The sequence below is a fragment of the Salvia splendens genome, chromosome 16, assembly GCF_004379255.2.
Source record: "Salvia splendens isolate huo1 chromosome 16, SspV2, whole genome shotgun sequence".
Lineage (NCBI taxonomy): Eukaryota > Viridiplantae > Streptophyta > Magnoliopsida > Lamiales > Lamiaceae > Salvia > Salvia splendens.
Genome location: NC_056047.1, coordinates 17,283,577 through 17,302,081, shown reverse-complemented (window position 1 = coordinate 17,302,081; position 18,505 = coordinate 17,283,577). Strand labels below are relative to the sequence as shown.

General features: G+C 39.7%; 1 pseudogene; it reads right to left on the bottom strand.

Moving 5' to 3' along the window:
- Window positions 1-1,583: 1,583 nt before the first annotated feature.
- LOC121770283 lies at window positions 1,584-10,221 on the bottom strand (annotated as a pseudogene).
- Between the last annotated feature and the right edge of the window lie 8,284 nt (window positions 10,222-18,505).

The window sequence follows — 18,505 nt, the reverse complement described above, 5'->3', positions numbered from 1 at the left end:
TGCGCTCTAACATCTAACACCCTGATTGACTAAACAAACCCAAAACTTCAACAAGAATCCATAGTTAAAATCTGTAAGTAGCTAGAGCTCAAGAATTAAATGGTAACGGTGAGAAAACATTGTTTCAGAATTTTGAATTAAAACCCATTATGCAAATAATCTCTGGGCACTTGATGAAACAGCAAGTAACAAGGGCGGCAGACCGTGGCAAACAAGATTCTTTTACACAAACTAGTCTTACTGGAACAAGTCCTGAGGGATGCTTGGAGAGATCAACCCTTCCAGACCTTGAGGATCCGCCATCAACTCTCTTGCTGTGGTGAAAAATAAAAGAAAACCAATTCAACACAACTGTCAAATTTTGAATCATATTGAGTTTATACTACAAAATCTAGCTAGGGTTTTGATGAGCAGATGGTGAGAGAAAGCAAGAAATGATTCGGAATAAGAGCGGTAAAGAATTCGAAAGGATGAGTCTTTTATAGCATCGGTGGCATATATATATATATATAGGATTGATATCACCGCCTCTATTCTATGTTATTCCCAAACTACCCTCCCACTTTTGGAAAGTTCGGTATCTTTAATATAAGGCCCATCCATTTTTCTCAACTAAGAGGCCCACTTAATATAAGGCCCATCCATTTTTCTCAACTAAGAGGCCCACTTCAAAACCTCACCATGTATTTTATCGTAAAATATAAGAAAGGCCCAATAGCTGCAAAGTTATTTGTTTTTTTTTAAAAAAAAAGTGGGAAGGATTTGTAAATTAATCTCAGAGTTTAACTCAGTAGTGGTGCGTCATGTGCATCTCGAGAGGATTTTTCCGGCAGACTTCTTACCACACCATGTCTACAGCTTTGCTCGAGGGTGCATGCTTTGGATCAACCACTTATCCGGTCTTACTATTTGGCTCATTCTTTTGATATTGTCGTTAGTTTATTATTCATAGCCATAATCTAATAAAATCTTGTGAATTATGGGTTATTGACTGATAAGTATGATAGGATTTAACCAAAAATTCTATGGATTTTAACCTAAGTTAATTTTACCTAAAATTGGTTTCACGAAAATCAAAACTTACGTAGCATTATTTTTTTGTAATATCAGCTTCTTTTTGTTATTATTTTGTTGTTTTATCTTGGTCCGTTCATCGAAAAATTAATCGTCTTGATCCTCGGTGGTCTGATCTCTACAGATTCTATTTAGAATCTCTCATATTGAGAAGAGGAATGCACGCTAATGCACAACGTATGATTAAATTCCGTCCATCAATATCTTAATCTACTACTAATATTTTGCTTAGTTATGCACTAGGATGCACACTAATTATGCCATATATTACTATAATAGTATTTAACAAAATAAATATGAAATAACGCTTTTGTACTTGAAATAAAAATAAATCAAAACATTGAATCTAAAGTTTATTTTAACATAATTACCAAGGCCATAAGAAACAAGCTTGTCAACCACAAGTCTGTATTTGAGTAGATAATTAATTGCCATTTTCTTCTATTGCATTTCTTAATGAAGTAGACATCCCCATCTTGAAGCAAACAATGAATGCTTCCTTCCATTGCCTAATATTTAACCGTGGAGTTGATGGCATCCAATAGCTGCATACACACACACACATATATATATATATAAGGTGTGATCAATCATTCCACAATATCAACTCTATATATCGAGAATGAATTGATGACTAGCATATATGCTAACCTTGTTCTTTGTTGGCATGTAGAATGGCTCAAATACAAGAGGAAAGGGGGTATCCAGACTGGACCTTCTAACTGTGTGTATCCATTTCCAACATAAATCAATCAAAATTCATATTCTTCATCTCCGCTTCCAGGATTAAACTACTAATTCTCAAATCTTACCCTCGTAAAGCACCGTTCCACTATGTATGCAGATATTTCAGCACCAAATCCACCTGTTATTGGAGCTTCATGACTAACCTAAAGGGATAAACATACGTTTGGCCATGACTAATTTTAAAGCAACATTGCTAGTAGTGGAATGATCCTTACTAGAAGTCTTCCAGTTTTATTCACGGATGCTGTTGAGATCTGTGGGAGAAGATTACTTCATGTATATTGAATGAATAAGCGGTACACAGATTACATGTTTATAGACTAGGTATTCTACATATATGGTAAACTTAAATTTACAATAATTACTACTCTAATTTAGGCATGATATATTCTCATATCAATCACATAATATTCTCCCTATATTATGCGATCTTATTCCAACACTCCCCCTCAAGCTAAGTGATGGGGTTCCCAATCTTTAGCTTGCCCAGTACTTCACGAAACGACTTCGAATTCACTGCCTTTGTCAAGATGTCTGCCAATTGATCTTCGGTCTTGACATAAGGCATCTCCACCACCTTTGCTTCGAGGTTCTCCTTTATAAAGTGTCTATCTACTTCCACATGCTTTGTTCTATTGTGTTGTACAGAGTTTTCTGAAATACTGATTGCTGCCTTGTTGTCACAGAACAATCTACAAGGTAGCGCAGATCGAAGATCCAATTCGGTCATAAGTCTTCGCAGCCATAGTACCTCCGTCAGTCCACTCTTGATTCCCTGGAATTCTGCATCTGCACTAGAAAGTGCAACTACCTTTTGCTTCTTACTTCTCCATGTTACAAGGTTACCTCCTACAAAGGTAAAATAGCCAGCGGTAGACCTTCGATCATTCGGATTTCCCGCCCAATCTGCATCAGTAAAGCCGTGTATTTCCATGTGACCATGTTTCTCGAACACAAGCCCATGCTCGGCTGTTCCCTTCAAGTATCTAACAAGTCTTAGCACAGCTTCCCAATGTTCTTCTTGTGGTGAATGCATAAACTGACTCACTACTCCAACTGCATATGCAATATCAGGCCGTGTATGGGATAGATAGATAAGCTTACCAACTAGCCTCTGATATCTCCCCCTATCGGTCAGCTTCGCACCTTCCTTCATCTGTAACCCATGGTTCTATACCATCGGAGTATCCGCGGGTTTGCAGTCAATCATCCCTATTTCGGCCAACAAGTCAAGTATATACTTTCTCTGATTTATGAAGATTCCCTTCTCTGACCTTAGCACCTCTATCCCTAAGAAGTACTTAAGAGGACCAAGATCCTTCATCTCAAACTCATGGAATAAATTCTTCCTTAGTTCGGCTATCTCCTCCTCATCATCTCCAGTAATGATCATGTCGTCTACATATATGATTAAGCATGTGATCTTTCCCCCTTTTTTCTTGATAAATAAGGTATGATCTGAATTACTCTGTTCATACTCGTACTTCTTCATCACTTCTGTAAATCTCTCAAACCATGCACGTGGTGACTGCTTTAACCCGTATAGTGTCTTCTTCAACTGGCACACCTCCCCATCTGCAAACTCTCCCGTGAAACCAGGTGGTGGTTCCATGAATACTGGCTTAGGTAATTCTCCGTGCAGAAATGCATTTGTCACATCAAACTGGTGAAGCGGCCAGTCTTTATTAGCCGCAATCGAGAACAGCACCCGCACGGTATTAATCTTAGCCACTGGGGAGAATGTTTCTGCATAGTCCACCCCATAAGTCTGGGTGTATCCTTTCACCACGAGTCGTGCCTTGTATCTCTCTATCGTCCCGTCTGGTCTTCTCTTTATCGTAAATACCCATCTACACCCAACAGTTCTAGCTCCTTTGGGTAGCTTCGATTTTATCCACGTACTATTCTTCATTAGGGCTTTCATTTCAACGAGCATTGCTTCCCTCCATTTCTTATGTTTCATTGCCTCTTCGGCTGTCTGTGGGATTTCTTCTTCTTCGTATAGCGCAGCCTCAAATGCCCGGGCCATCTTTGTTAGGTTTCCTTGTACGAAGTTTGCCTCTCCATAGCGAGTTTTCTTCCCTATCCTTTCAGGGGAGTATCGTTTGGCCGGGATTCCCCTTGTACTTCGGTGAGAAAGCACGTATATCCCTGTATCTCCATCCACGGTGTTATTCTCCTCTTGGGGTTCTGTATCAGCGGGGTCAGTAGTAACTGAACTTTCAACAATATTTGGCTCAGGAGTTACCTCGGATATCGTCGGAGGAGGATCACTCGGGGGCGGATGAGAAGGTTCTTGTGGTGAGATTTGCTCGGCGGCAGTGACCATCACTGGTTCTGGTGGATCCTCAGTCGAGGAGCTTGGCAATGGCACAACCCAACTTAGATAGTCCTCATGTGTAGTTGGACCACTCTCCCCCTGACTACTAAGGTGGGTATGGTAAAAGAATTCGGTTTCTAGGAAATTGCAGTTCATGGTGGTGGTGATTTTTCGAGTGGAAGGATCATAGCAACGGTAACCTTTTTGATTCACCCCATACCCCACAAAAACACATTTGGTTGCACAAGGAGATAGTTTATTCCGCTCGTGTTTTGGGACATGAGTGTATACAGTACAGCCAAAGATCTTTGGCTGAAGATTTAGGTGCACGGGTTTTTTGGCTTGTTTGGAGAGAGCATCAAGTGGGGTTTTCATGTTCAGTATTTTTGTCGGGAGGCGATTGATCAGGTAAACAGACGTAGCAATTGCTTCGGGCCAAAAAAAGTTAGGGACTTTGGATTCAATCATGAGGGCTCGAGTCATTTCTAGGATTGTTCGATTCTTCCTTTCAGCTACCCCATTTTGCTCGGGTGTATATGCACAGGAAGTTTGGTGGATCACGCCCTTGTCCTTACAGAATTGGGTCATAGCACTATTGACGAATTCCCTCCCATTATCTGACCTAAGGGTTTGGATAGTGGTTCGGAATTGTGTTTGTACTAGTTTAAAGAAAGAGGTAAATCTATCAAAGACTTCAGACTTGTGTTTTAAAAAATAAATCCACGTCATTCTCGTGCAATCATCAATAAAAAGCACAAAATATCGAAATCCATTCCCAACAGTGGGTGCAGGACCCCAAACATCAGAGTGTACTAAAGAAAACATAGATTTCACACGAGTATTTGTAGGCTTAAAAGACTGTCTATGGCTCTTGGCCAAAACACAAGTTTCACATGAAAAATCAGAAGGAATTGAAAGTTTTGGATAAAGTAGTTTAAAGTAACCAGGAGAAGGGTGTCCTAGCCTTCGGTGCCAGAGCCAAGTTTCCTGTTTTGTGGATCCGTGAGCCAGCATCGCACTGCCATGTTGAGCTATCTCGTCCACATAGTAGAGCCCTTGTTTTTCAGTGCCACGCCCAAGAATCCTCCTCGTCTGAATATCCTGTAAAATACAAAAGTCGGGATTCATCATAAGTGTGCAGTTCAATTCCTTGGTCACATGGCTAATAGACATCAATCTTTGAGATAAAGTAGGAACATATAAACAATTCCTAAGCCTGAGTGTAGGAGATATTTCAATTGTGCCCGATCCTTCAACCGTAATTAGTTCCCCATTTGCAGTTCTAATAAAGGATTTAGTGCTTCCATCAAAAATAATAAAATCACGTCTATCCGGAGTCATGGTATCAGTTGCCCCACAATCAAATATCCAGCCCTTTGAGTGTTTATCAAATATATCATGTACGTGAAATGCAACGGAAGTTTCTAGTAGGGGTGCAAAACGATTATTTGATACAAAATTGGGGTAATTAGGAGATTTCTGAACTGTATGGGGTCTAATTCTAATTTCCAGAGGATCAGGGGGTCGAATCTCAATATTCAAGGAATCAGGGGGCCGAAAAATAATGGGGTGGGGTTTCTTTTGATATTTCTTCATTTTGGGGGTATAATCACAGATTTAAAATAGGAAAGTAAATTAGGGTTTGGCATTGTGCCAAACCCGTTACCTCCTCCAGCCGACGTCTCTGGCGATTTCACTCTCCCGGCGAAATTGCCCGCTCCCCTCACGTTGCCGCCGTTCGGGGGGTGCTCCTGATGCGTACCCACCCCGATTCTAGTTTGATCCCCATGGTTTCCGGTGTCGTTACGCCACTGGGCTCCTCCATCCCCGTCTACTGCGACGGCGAGCTTGGCCTGAGCAGCCCTCGCCTTTTGTCGCTCTTCCCACCACTCCGGGTATCCCAATCTTTTGAAGCAATTCTCCCATGTATGCTTCTGTTTCCCACAGTGGGAGCACCACAATTTTGAGGTGTCGGGTCGTTGACCTCCCGATCGATTGGTGGCGGGGGGGCGTGGTGGTGCGCCGCGGTTCGGTGGTCGCTGACTCTGTCCGATTGAGTTCTGTCCGATAGCCGCGAATCCATGTCCGATTTCACCCCCAAATGATGAATCGGCGCTGCCGTCGGCTTCTCCAGTGGGTGACGGCGATGTCGGTGGCATGATTTGACGTCGAGCCGCCTCCGTCTTCACCCACCCATAGGCTGCCGCTACTGATGGGTATGGATCTTCTTTCAAGATCTCTCTCCGGACAGAGTCGTACTCTTGGTTTAGTCCCGTAAGGAACTTGATTAACCTCTTCTCATTCGAGTGCACTCTGTATTGGCTGACTCCTTTGTCGCAGCAAGTCACGGGCTGCTTTTGGGAACGATCGATGTCCACCCACAATCAGTGGAGCTTTCGGTAATACGTTTCTAACCCTGTTTAATTGCGATTACCTTTTCTTCCAGATCGTAGATAAGGTATTTATCCGCCATGTTTTCGAAAGTCACAGCGAGGCTCTCCCACAGCGCCTTCGATGTTTGGTGATGGGCAAAATCCGAGATGATGTCATTCTCGATGTTGTCCACGATCCATGAGAACACCACTAGGTCGTTCTCCTCCCACTCGTCGAATCCCTTGCTCCCCGGTTCTGGGGGATCGTTTTTAATGTAAGAATACGCCCTCGGCCGCCGATCTTTACTTTGATCAGTCTCGACCATAAAGGGTAGTTCTTTCCATTCAACTTGAATGTTATAGTGATGCTCTTGCTATTCCTTAAGCTTTTCGTCTGTTCTTGGTTGGGTTTCTTCTCGTCCTCTGAATCTGACATTTTTTGGTGTTTTTCTGAGCTGGTTTTGGCTGATAAACAGGTCGGGTAAAGGTATATCGGCTATGATGAAATTTTTCTGAGCCGGGATCGTTTCTGCTCTGAGGCCATGTTGAGATCTGTGGGAGAAGATTACTTCATGTATATTGAATGAATAAGCGGTACACAGATTACATGTTTATAGACTAGGTATTCTACATATATGGTAAACTTAAATTTACAATAATTACTACTCTAATTTAGGCATGATATATTCCCATATCAATCACATAATATTCTCCCTATATTATGCGATCTTATTCCAACAGATGCCTCTATTGTTTCCTTATCCCATGGTATTAGAGTTTTCAGGTCTACCAATTCACAGGAGATGCCCTCCTACAAAATTTACATCATCAAGGATATCAAGGTGTTTTAAATTACACTTTAAGGGTCGAACAAAACATCATACCATTACCAAATTTACATTTATGACAAATGATCACGAGCTAGTGATACACATTAGGTGACAGGTTCCAGTAAATTATTCAAAATTCACCTTAAAGATATCAAGCAACACAAAGTAAATGGATACCTTCTCAGCATCCATACAGGCCTGTTCCATGACCGACAGCTGAGCTCCCCATCCAACAAGTGTTATGTCACTCCCTTCCCGAATCACCTGAGATTTGAGGATTTAACAGACGAAGAATTATTTTCAAAGAAGGGATCAACACAGCATACCTCAGCTTCTGATAGTAGTAACATGTAATCTTGCTCTGGAACTTCTTCCACTGCCAGCCGGTACAGCCACTGAGACAATTATAGCTTATATTTACCTCACTAAATATTGATAATTTCATAGATTACTATCACAAAAATGTTAATATGTTATTACCTTTGGTTCCAGATATACAACTGGATTCGGGTCGCGGATTGACGAAAACAGCAGTCCTTTAGCTTGTCGAGGGCTGCATGGAATCACAACCTAACAGAGAGCTAATGTTGTGAAAATAACTACACAAAGCAGGAAACAATCCTCCAAACCTCAATTTAAGTTTCAGGGATGAAAAGTTATAACTCCCAATCAAGAAAGCTAGCTTCATGCATATATGACTCATTGTAAGTCCCAAAAGCCATTAAAAGAATCTTATCAATTTTTGTACCAGATCATGAAGAGGAGCTTCAACGATTTCTTAGCAAGCAGGTCCCTTTAACTGTGCCCCTATCAAAGGCTTTGGTTTGACAACCATAATCTTTCATAATAAGTTTCTCTTCTATTTGAAACCCCGGGAATGCAAAAACTGGGAATTGTATGTGCTTGAACCAAATTAATGTTCTCTCTTCAAATATCATAGATTTGTAAAGCCTAATCAGCTACATCTTTTCAGCCTGTAGACTGTGATTGAAGAACTGGCTAACACATATCACAGGGACAGAGGTCGAAGAATAAGATCGCTTCTCAAAAAGAAAAATTACACCTTAATGGAGCTAAATGTTAGGTACTGTTTCAAGGTAAGGCCCTTCTATCACTGTGGTGCTCTTTTGAATCTGTTTAAGAGTTATGTAGGATTCTCATGATATCTTTACATTTGAAGTGTAGGAATTAATATCCACCATTATTACCTTCACACATGTTGGTTTTTAGTACCTTATTCAATTATCCATGCTTTAGTCATCTTAAACATACTTTTAAATAGTCTTTCTGCTAGTGTCCTTGTTTTTTAAATGTGTAATCAATGCTTACTAATGAATTTCCTTCTCCTCTTTCTTATGCAATCTAAACCTTATCAACTGCTAGGTTGCTATATATGCAGAATTTAGAAGAGGCTGGCTGGTAACTCTCGGGAGGTACTTCTTTGATCACAGCTGCAGAATCAAGTTTGAATTATGCCGCTTACAGATGCTCAGTCGTAGTTTAAGAACCTTTTACTCTCTATCCAAAGTAAATTATTGTTGTCTGAGTTGCTTATACCGGAATTTCTAAAATCACTTAAGGTCCATATCATCTTTTGGATCAGATAAATTATGTCTGTGATAACTTAAATGCTCTATTCTGTATCTGCTTTCTTCATGCAGTTGTTCCCCAAATATTTATTTTTGTTCTAATTATTTATTGATTGTTAAATAGCCTTGCAGCCATATCTAACAAATTTAGTTCACTTCCATTTTTGGTAAGTTTTTCTCTCTTATGAGGTGAGTCTCATTCTCCACTAAGGCACTAACATCACTCCACCTCATAACAAACAGTAAGAAGAATATTTAGAAGAGGACTAACACTACTAACAGAAATCGTGTTATATGTTAAATAGCCTTACACCCATATCTAACCACCTTTTTAGATAATAAATAAACTCAACACAATAGTACCTTTATACCAGGAACATGACAGAAAAAAGCTTCGGGGGATTGAGAATGGTAATGGCCTCCATGGCCAACGGCTCCATAAGGTGTTCTGATTGTTAAGCCTGACAAGTTTAAACTCGTAAGAGAAGTACAGAGATAGAGCTGAAAGAAAACTATGGATTACAACCTACCTCCGCAATTAAACTGATTGCCACTCCGATATCGAAACTTAGCAGCTTCATTCACAATCTATAAATATGAAAACGGTCAGCAAATATAATGTACAATCTGATAGGTAGAATAGCAGAGAAAAAGGAGGCCAGGGCATACATGGTCAAAAGCAGGAAAAATATAATCTGCAAACTGAATCTCAGCTATTGCTCTGTTCCCCTAAATTATGTCATGACATAGAAAGAATATCAGGAACCAGTTAAACTAGAAAATGTTGAAAAAAGGACAATCTGATTAATGCTGAGCCTCCTACCATAGCTGCCAGACCAATTGCAAATCCAACAATGCCCTGCATCCAAATAATTTCTAAAATAAGACGCAACAATCTAAGCACAAAGAAGAGAAAACAAGGACGAAATAAGACCTGCTCACAGAGGGGAGTATTGAAAACTCGACGTTTGCCAAATTGATCAGCTAGACCAGTAGTGCAGCGGAAAACACCACCAAATCCCACATCTTCCCCAAATACATAAGCACTGAGCACAAATTTTTATTTTTTTTATAAAAAAAAGAAAAAGAAAAAGGAAATAGAGTACACACTCGAACAATTGGCAGAAGAAAAATAGAGACAGATGAAAGGTAAAAGGAAGTTAAAAGCTTCGAAATTAGGGAAAGGAATAGTACCGAGGATCGGTGTCCAAGGCTATGTGAAGGGCTTGGTTTACAGCAGAGAATAAATTGACAGGCTCCAACAGCATAATTCCACGAATGGACGTCATGGGAGATGATATCTGTCATTTGTACCCGGAAAAAAAACATTTCCAGTGATGGGAAAGACGCGAGAGGGTCTCGCGTGTTTGACTTGGATACACGCGTGAGCCTCTCGCGTGTTTGCGGATACACGCGACAGGCTTTCGCGTGTTTAATCTCGCGTGTTTGGCTTTGCCTCTGTCCCTAAACTTTGATTTTTACCAACAGAAATTGAGCTCGACTTCGGCCGCCGAGCAAACAGCCAAAATCGGAACAATCAATCAACAATTCGAGCACAATTCAGCCCCATCGACGACCTCTGCTCTGCCAAATCAGGTTTAATTTCTCAATCCCGTCGAAAATTCAATCCGATTTCTGGAGTAGCAGATTAAACACGATTATTGGGTAGCAGATTAAACACGCGAGAGCCTCTCGCGTGTATCCGCAAACACGCGAGAGGCTCACGCGTGTATCCAAGTCAAATACGCGAGAACCTCTCGCGTCTTTCCCATCACTGGAAATGTTTTTTTTCCGGGTACAAATGGCGGATATCATCTCCCATGACGTCCATTCGTGGAATTTAGCCCTTCGTTGGAGGCGGCGATTGGCCGTGGACGGCGGTGTTGAAAGGATATGGGCTAGATTAGATTAATATGGATTAAATAATTATAGTTGGGCTACAATTATAATTAGTCCATAAGCCCAACAATCATGAAACCCTAATGACTCTTTGTCTATATAATGGTTATTTATTCTCCATTGTGGGAGAAGAGAAATATCGTAACATTAGAGAGAAAATACGTAAAGCTTTGTAGAGAATTCCTAGCTTTCTCTATAGAGCGATTGTACCGAGGAATTGTTCCTGCATCGGATCAGAATACACGTGGACCTCGATAGTAGTGGATTCAACTTGCAGGACACAATCGTAGAAGAAAACACAACAACAAGTAAGATTTAGTTCCGTTGTGTATTACGTGCTCAACTTGCAATATGATTATGAATCTAGATCTGTTATTCTTGTCTGCAATTTTCGCTGCGCTCATTAGATGAATACAAGAATTCCTAACAGTGGTATCAGTGCCCGGGGCTTGATTCATAATTAATTTTGTTTCCTAATTAATTTGTGGATGATTTTGGAAATCAACGTGATTCATTCAAAAATTAAATAATTTCAAACTACCACGAACAAAGATGTTCCAAACGAGGTCTAAATGACTATCGGCTTCAAGTAACCCCAATCACTCTGCCGTTCCTCGATTTGATCGGTGGATGCTTCTCCGAAAGGACGGAGGGCTCGCGCATGGCGCGGCTCCGACTGCTGGCGAGGCAGAGGAAGCGAGGGCGGCGGTGGGGGCGGAAGATCTGGTCGGAAGGTAGAGGCGTCGTATCGACGGAGGCAGGGGACGGAGAGTCTGCGGGGAAACAACGTGCTTATGATAGTAGGTTTGCACTCTGGATTTAGCGCGCTGCTCGACGGATCTGATCACGCAATTCCATCTGCATACGCCTAATTGATCTTTCAGAGCCTCCACCACTCCGATGCTCGTCGCAATAGCCCAGCCTCCTCTTGTTGCTGCACTCATTTGATTTCTCTGTTAATCGTTTTAACAATTCAGAGATTTCAAGGGAATTTTATAACCAAGCTGGACATGCGCACCGTGATTCCAGAAAAGGCCCATTTCAATCGAAGAGAAAGAATTGTATAATGAAAGAGAGAGATTTGCTCAGATGCACCGTATCTTCTCATGAATAAGAGATAATGATAGGGTGTATCTAATACAGGTTTTGAATTAATCAAGTACAATTATAATAATATAGATTATTATTTAAATTCATTAATTTGATTACTGAATTCTAATAATAATAAATATATTATTAATATTAATTTAGAATTAATATTAAATATGTGATTATGTTAATTTAGAATTAATACATAAATTTTAAATCCACATTTAATTAGAGAATAAAATTTGATTTTATTCATTGAGCATTATTTGATATCATATAGGATAAGCATGCTATTTGATTTATGCTTATTTATTTAACTATAGTAGTTAGATACCGTTTTATTGTCTGGGTAGGCGGCGCCCAGTATTTGTAGTCCGTGTTATACTATGTCTGGGTAGGCGGCGCCCAGTAATTGCTTGAAATTTAATATTGGATATTATATTCACAAAATTAGTATCACAAAATTATTCCCCACAAAATATAAGTCTTGTTTTGAAACAAACGCGTCGTCCATCACAATTGTTTGATGCTCCTAGCCTTTTCGACCACGAGTTTTACGCCCTCGCGTTTACTCTAAATCTACAAGGTTTAGGCTCATTCATAGATGCATGGTTGGCATCGTGTGATGGGGTTGACTTGCTTAAATTATTTTGAGTAGCCCTCGCAACCAGAATAATTTATGGACGTATATTAATTAGATTAATAAACCAAGTATTGTAAAATTGTTGTTATAATCGGCTTGGAGGCCTACCTGGTGATATTATTGTAGTCATCAGCCCTCGCAGAGGCTGCAATAATATAGACTTGGATCTTGGACCACTAAAATTTATATTAGATATAAATTCGTATTTTATGTTTGGGGGACATAATATATGTTAAAATTAGTGGGAGCTAATCAATACAATAAACTATTGTTTGATTAGTGATGCGATTGTGATCTTTGTATGCTTTTCTAATTTGCTTTTCGTTTTATTTTCTGTTCAGACAATATGTCAAACTTATCTTATGAGTGTTTGATGGAAACAAACAAATTGACTAGGTCAAATTTCACGGAGTGGCAGAGAGACTGCCCAAAACTCAAGGCACAAGGTGCAATGAGTGGGAGCTCAGCTATGTTTGTCATTGAGATAAATATGTCTATGAATAACTCATAATCCTGGGTATTGGATACCGCTTGTGGTTCACACATTTGTAATAATGTGCAAGGTTTAATTGACAGCAGGAAAGTGAGACCTGGGGAAGTAGACCTACGTGTTGGAAATGGAGCAAAAGTTGCTGCCGAACGCGTGAGAACTTATAGATTAAATCTTCCCTCAGGACATAGACTAGATTTACATAATTGTTATTTCGTTCCAGTTATTTCAAAGAATATTATTTCCATTCCGATGTTGGACATCGAAGGTTTTTCCTTCCATTTTGCAAACAGCAGATGCTCGTTTTCTACTAATGGATTGCTTTATGGAAATGCCTCGTTAGAGAATGGATTATATATGCTTGAATGCAAACGGAATATTCTCAATGTGCAAAATAAAAGACTTAAGCTATGTAATACGGATAATGCTACTTATCTTTGGCATTGTAGACTTGGTCATATCAATGAGAAAAGGATAGCGAGATTGAGAAAGTTAGACTATCTAAATTCATTTGATTTTGAATCATATGGTGCTTGTGAATTCGGTCTCAAAGGAAAGATGACTAATAAGCCACTTTCTGGGAAAGGGGTGCGTGCTAATGATGTGCTAGAGTTGATCCACACAGATGTGTGCGGACCGTTTCCAACTCAAGCAAAAGGTGGTAATTCGTACTTCATTACTTTCACTGATGATTTGACAAGGTATGGATATGTGTATCTTATGAAACACAAATCTGAGGCCTTTGAGAAATTTATAGAGTTTAAGTGTGAAGTTGAGAAACAACTTGGGAAAAGTATAAAAACTCTTCGATCAGATCGAGAAGGGGAATACTTGAGCCGAGAATTTCTTAATTACTTGAAATCGCATTGAATTCAGTCGGACTGGACACCTCCTGGTACACCACAAATGAATGGAGTATCTGAAAGGAGAAACCGAACATTATTAGATATGGTTCGATCCATGATGAGTTTAGCTAGTCTTCCTTTATTTCTCTGGGGTCATGCTTTATTGGCTGCTATTTACATTCTGAATAGAGTTCCATCTAAATCAGTTGAGAAAACACCATATGAGTTATGGTATGGCAAAAAGCCTTGTCTTAACTATATGCGGACCTGGGGTTGTCCAGCTTTTGTTAAGAAACAAATGACTGATAAGTTGGAATCTAAAAGTGAGAAGTGTTACTTTGTGGGATATCCTAAACAAACTAGGGGATACGATTTCTACTGTCCTGAAAATCACAAGGTGATAACATCAAGGAATGTGACGTTCCTTGAAGACAGTTATGTCTCCAAGGAACAAGGTCAAAATACAGTAGATCTTGAAGAAATTCAAGAACCACAAGTTAACAATGAGGATGATGTATTGTCAAATGGTTTGAACAATAACTCAGTGGGAGTTTTTGATGATCTATTGGGAGGGGAAAATACTATTAGAGGAGACCTTAGAGGGACTCTCGAAGAACCTCCTCAAGACAATGAGATGCATCAAATACAAGATGATACAATAGTTGCATCACCTCTACCTCAAGAAGATCATAGTGATATTCCTGGGCCTACTCACAATCAGAATGAACAGCCCGAGCCAGAAGAAAACCAACTCAATAGGCCTAGAAGGATTCGTCGTGCACCTGAGAGACTGAATCTAATGGTTGAGAACCAAGATGATGAAGTTGATTTAGAGGACGATGAGCCTAAGACCTATACCGAGGAGGTGTCGGACACCGATCGAGAGAAGTGGCTTGAAGCCTTGATATCTGAAATGGACTCGATGTACTTCAACTTAGTCTGGGAACTAGTTGACTTGCCAGATGGGGTTTACCCCATAGGTTGCAAATGGATCTTCAAAAAGAAGAGAGATGCAGATGGCAAAGTACAAACCTACAAGGCTAGGTTAGTGGCAAAGGGTTATAGTCAGCGTGAAGGCATTGACTATGACGAAACCTTTTCGCCAGTTGCTAAGATCAAGTCCATTAGGATATTACTTGCAATTGCTGCATACTACAATTTCGACATTTGGCAAATGGATGTCAAAACTGCATTTCTCAATGGAGAATTAGAATGCGATGTCTATATGACACAGCCAGAAGGTTTTGTATCGAAAGAAAGGCCGAATGCAGTGTGCAAGCTAAAGAAGTCCATCTATGGACTTAAGCAAGCTTCGAGGAGTTGGAATATTTGTTTTGACAGAACAATCAAATCGTTTGGTTTTGTCAGAAGCAAAGAGGACCCATGTGTTTATAGTAAACGCGAGAATGGAAACGTTGTCTTCCTCATCATATATGTTGATGACATCTTGATTATGGGAAGCGATCGTTCCATGATGCAATCCGTGAAAGAATGGTTGTCTAGTTCCTTTATGATGAAGGATCTGGGTGATGCTTCCTACATCCTTGGAATTAAGATCTATCGAGATAGACCGAATAGGATGTTAGGATTATCACAATCCACTTACATAGACAAGTTGCTAAGGCGCTTCTCAATGGAGAATTCTAAGAAAGGTTTTCTTCCTATGGGACATGGCATTGTATTGTCAAAGAAGGATTGTCCTTCTAATGACAAAGAAAGAGACAACATGAAAAGGATCTCGTATGCTTCGGCTATAGGATCTATTATGTATGCCATGATTTCTACTAGGCCAGATGTGGCCTATGCGCTTAGCATGACAGGCAGATTTCAGCAAAATCCCGGTGAGGAACATTGGAAAACCGTTAAGACTATTCTTAAGTACCTTAGAAGGACTAAAGAATATTTCTTAGTCTATGGTGGACAACCAGAGTTATCAGTTACTGGGTACACTGATGCTAGTTTCCAAACAGACCATGACGACTATAAGTCTCAGTCTGGATATGTTTTGTTCTCAATGGTGGAGCAGTGAGTTGGAATAGTTCCAAACAAGGTACAACTGCCGATTCCACCACCGAAGCCGAGTATATTGCTGCATCTGAAGCTGCCAAAGAAGCTGTTGCTTTGTTAGAGTTCGTTAAAGAACTGGGTGTCATTCCGAGTGCCAATAGTGCAATACCTTTGTATTGTGACAACACTGGTGCTGTTGCGCAAGCAAAAGAACCCAGAGCTACGAACAGGAACAAGCATGTTCCCAGAAGATATCATCTGATCAAAGAAATAATTGAAAGAGGCGACATAAAATTAGAAAGAGTACCCACTGATGATAACTTGGCTGATCCTTTCACCAAACCGTTATGTATAGCAAAACACAACAAGCACTTTGAGAGCTTAGGTGTTATGCATGTTGGTAGATGGCTTTGAATCAGTGGGAGTTACAGTTTATATGTCTTAGAAACATTTTGTGTTGAGACAATATTACTTGATCACATTATATGAAAATTTTATTTCCTATGGGTTTTGTGCACTTATTGGAATAACTGTTTTAAATGTTTGATTTTATTCTAAATATTTGTTCCCTTGAATTATGACTGTCGTTAATGGTGTGAGACATTAATGATATAGTATAATTCTAAAATAGCCCTAACCAATGATCATCAAGAATGAGATATTGATGATATGTTATAGGTTAGCATGGGGTTTGCATCACATTCTTCGAGAATGTAGTTGTTCTCACAACTATGAGATATTAGATACTCGTGATGGACACATGGTATACTTTGGAGAGTATTGGTATACCCTACTATTAAACTGTTTTGTTGAGTGTCTACAGTTTATTAGTACATGAAGTATGTAATAGTCCTTGGATCTGAGGTCATTACACATTTTGTTTGTTAAGTGATGTGCTTTGACCTTGTACAACGCTTTGCCTCCCCTCGGAGGATTAAGACACGGACTTGTGTTGGGTAAATCATAAGATAAATGGAAATGGTAGTTGAGCCAAGAATGAGATTCATTCCTCAATTAGAATTTCAAGAGAACACTCAAATTCTCTATATTACTTGACCATTAAGTCATTGGCCAAGGCAAAGATATATTCAATTAAAGTAATTGAATATGATCGAATGGGTCATTTAATAAAGATGAGATAAAGTGATTGAGCTATTTGGATGACACATGACAAATCTTAGGCTCAATCGGGTGGTTCGTGAATGAAAGGATGTTACTATAAACTTTATGTAAAGGCTTGTTTACCGAATTCACGTAAACGTCCTTCATATATCAAGCTACGCTGCCAACGCAGTCTAGGAGTTTTGTGCAGACTTCGATTAGATCGTCGTCGATAATGAGGGCCTAAAGGGTCACACTATAAGTGTATTTTGATCCGCTCAAGGGTACAAAGTTGGAACTGCGTATTATATCTAATGCTAGTCCAAGTGGGAGATTGAAAGGATATGGGCTAGATTAATATGGATTAAATAATTATAGTTGGGCTACAATTATAATTAGTCCATAAGCCCAACAATCATGAAACCCTAATGACTCTTTGTCTATATAATGGTTATTTATTCTCCATTGTGGGAGAAGAGAAATATCGTAACATTAGAGAGAAAATACGTAAAGCTTTGTAGAGAATTCCTAGCTTTCTCTATAGAGCGATTGTACCGAGGAATTGTTCCTGCATCGGATCAGAATACACGTGGACCTCGATAGTAGTGGATTCAACTTGCAGGACACAATCGTAGAAGAAAACACAACAACAAGTAAGATTTAGTTCCGTTGTGTATTACGTGCTCAACTTGCAATATGATTATGAATCTAGATCTGTTATTCTTGTCTGCAATTTCCGCTGCGCTCATTAGATGAATACAAGAATTCCTAACAGGTGTGCAGTCCCCTGAAAGGCGAAGACCAAATCCGGCTCAAGTTTCCGATTATGGAGATACCACGGCCGGTGGTGCAAGCCGTTTTCGATCAATCAAGCTGTGGCCATCAACAATCAATAAATGAAGGTGGATATGGGTTCATCAACAGTCAATAAATGAGGTTACTTGGTTAGCTAAAATGTACTACTCCACTCCACTGTTAGGAATTCTTGTGTTCATCTAATGAGCGCAGCGGAAATTGCATACAAGAATAACAGATCTAGATTCATAATCATATTGCAAGTTGAGCACGTAACACACAACGGAACTAAATCTTACTTGTTGTGTTGTTCTTCTTCGATTGAATCCCGCAAGTTGAATCCACTACTATCGAGGTCCACGTGCAATCCAATCCGATGCAGGAACTATCCCGGTACAATTGCTCCGTAGAAGAAAGCTAGGAATTCTCTCTACAGAGCTTTACGTATTTTCTCTCTAATGTTAAGCTATTTCTCATCTCCCACAATGGAGAATAAATAACCATTATATAGACAAAGAGTCATTAGGGTTTCATGATTATTGGGCTTATGGACTAATTATAATTGTAGCCCAACTATAATTATTTAATCCATATTAATCTAATCTAGCCCATATCCTTTCAATCTCCCACTTGGACTAGCATTAGATATAATACGCAGTTCCAACTTTGTACCCTTGAGCGGATCAAAATACACTTATAGTGTG